A 2512-nucleotide genomic window follows, 5' to 3' on the forward strand; every position below is an offset into this window, starting at 1 on the left:
CGGAGCTTGCAGTGAGCTGAGATCCGGCCACTGCACTCCAGCCTGGGCGACAGAGCGAGACTCCGTCTCAAAAAAAAAAAAAAAAAAAAAAGTCAGGGAGTAAGTATGCTTAAATAAAATACAACCTGTGAAACAAATTTCTGAATTATTATCACTTCACTGGACACTCTAACTTGACCATATTTCTGACTTTAATGTAACTCTCTCTTATTCTTCAGTCACATATTTGCTTGCTCATTGGTTCACGTAACATTTATTCAGCATCTGTTTGAGCCAAGGCACTGTAACTACCTGTTTTTTTTTTTTTTTATTTACCATACTTTTGTAAGGTCCTTTTTCTTTGGCTGCTTCTGATTGCAGTAAACATAGGAAGTTTAATAAAACAATTTTCATGACTGAGGAGAGAGCATTCTGTTTTCAAAATTATGTATGTGTGAATGAATGAATGACAGGATCTTGCTGTGTTACCCAGGACGAGGTACAGTTGTGTGATCATAGTTCATTGCAGGCCAGAACTCCTGGGCTCAAGCGATCCTCCTGCCTTTTTTTTTTTTTTTTTTTTTTCTTTTTTTTTAGTAGAGATTGAGGTCTTGCTGTGTTGCACAGGATGGTCTTGAACTCCTGGGCTCAAGTGATCCTCCTGCCTCAGCATCCCAAAGTGCTGGAATTATAGGCATGAGCCATTATGCCTGGCCAGCATTCTTCAAAGTAGTAAATGTCTACCAAACTTGATTTTATCTTTCTTATTTTTGTTTTAACTCTTGGGTTTCCGCCTACTGGGTTAGTAATGTCTTATAAAACAAAGAGGTCAAGAGAAAGATTTGTTTTGAGTGTGAATGACTGGTTGGTAAAAGATGTTGCTAAATCACAAATTCCCTTAGTAGGTGGTTGGAAAAATGTTGCTCCTTATAAAATAGAAGCACAAGAAAGAAATAACTAAGAATAGAACTGTTGAATAAATTTTCAGTGTAGCAAAGCATAAAGTATGTATTACCTTCAAAACCATTTCAAATGACCTACAGTGAAGGAGAAAGCATAAATTGGATATGTTTTTAAAATCTGAAAAACATGGCTCAGGCTTCACTTCTATAAATAGTGTAATCATAGCTCCCTGCAGCCTCTATCACCTGGGTTCAATGGATCCTCCCACCTCAGCCTCCTGAGAAGCTGGGACAACAGGCGTATGCCACTATGCCCAGCTGAAGTGATCCGCCTGCCTTGGCCTCCCAAAGTGCTGGGATTATAGTAGTGAGTCACCATGCCCAGCTCAAAAGAGAATTTTTCCCCCAACCCCTTTTGGCTGCCAAATACTAAAGTATTTGTGAGACTCTGACCTTTTTTTTTTTCCCCCACATATCTCACATGATGTTTGATGTTTTTCTTTTTTTTTTTTTACTTTTTCTTTTTTTGAGACAGAGTCTCGCTTCATTGCCCAGGTTGAAGTGCAGTGATGTGATCACGGCTCGCTGCAGCCTGTACCTCTCCAGCTCAAACAATCCTCGCACCTCAGCCTCTTGAGCAGCTGGCACCACAGGTGCGTGCCACTACACCTGGCCACTTAAAAATTTTTTTTTGTAAAGACATGGTGTCCCTATGTTGTCCAGACTGGTCTTGACGTGATATTTTTCTATTGGGGGTGAGTTTAGGTGGAATTTCACGGTATTTTACCTGATACTTCATGACTCTTGCCATCGCAGACACTTAGGCTCTTTGGGGACATTCTATTATCAACTCCTGAAGTTGTCACAACCCTTGTCTGACGTACTTCTACATCAGTGAGGGTTAACTAAATTGTCTAATGCAGTGTGTTGCAGTTTCATGCTGCCTCTTTCCTTCTCTCCATTGGTTATTAACTATTTGTTTTGATAGTGTATATCTGATTTATATACTTCAATGATAGTATTTATTTATGTATCTTTATTTCAAAAAGCATTTGAAAATTATAGACTTCTGAGGAAAGCTGGATACCTTCATTTTGAGATAAGTAATTACTCATGGGAGTAAAAAAGTAATATTCAGGGTAGTTGGGAATGTCTGTAGACATGGAGATATTTATAGATTATTTGTACTTTTCCCTCAGAATATCTCACCCCTTTCTTCCTTTTTTTCTTCTGTTGATTGCTCAAGTGGCTTGCTATTGGTTCATATGTAAAATCCTCATCTATATTAATTATGATACTTCAGGCCTGGCCCATATGGAAGTAGTTCTAGCACTGTGTGTGTGTGTGTGTGTGTGTGTGTGTGAGTGTGACAGGGTCTTGCTCTGTCGCCCAGGCTGGAGTGCAGTGGTGTGATCTCACCTCACTGCAACCTCCACCGCCTGGGCTCTAGCAATCCGCCTAAGCCTCCTGAGTAGCTGGGACTACAGGGATACACCACCATACCCACCTAATTTTTGTATTTTTTTTGTAGAGACAGGGTTTCACCATGTTGCCCTGGCTGAACATTCTTTTTTTTTTTTTTGAGACCGAGTCTTGCTCTGTCGCCCAGACTTGAGTGCAGTGGCGTGATC

General features: G+C 40.2%; 1 protein-coding gene and 1 long non-coding RNA gene across 2 annotated transcripts in view; both read left to right on the forward strand.

Moving 5' to 3' along the window:
• LOC105517924 overlaps window positions 1-400 on the forward strand; it is a 1095-nt gene extending 695 nt beyond the window's left edge. Inside the window, exon 2 of the long non-coding RNA XR_001002745.1 lies at window positions 97-400. This is a non-coding gene — a long non-coding RNA (uncharacterized LOC105517924). The remainder of the gene's footprint in view (window positions 1-96) is intronic.
• The window catches only part of TMCC1 (transmembrane and coiled-coil domain family 1), a 256192-nt gene that overhangs the window by 36790 nt on the left and 216890 nt on the right, over window positions 1-2512 (forward strand). The window lies entirely within an intron of this gene.

The sequence above is a fragment of the Colobus angolensis genome, unplaced genomic scaffold, assembly GCF_000951035.1.
Source record: "Colobus angolensis palliatus isolate OR3802 unplaced genomic scaffold, Cang.pa_1.0 Scaffold31, whole genome shotgun sequence".
In the NCBI taxonomy this organism is placed as follows: domain Eukaryota; kingdom Metazoa; phylum Chordata; class Mammalia; order Primates; family Cercopithecidae; genus Colobus; species Colobus angolensis.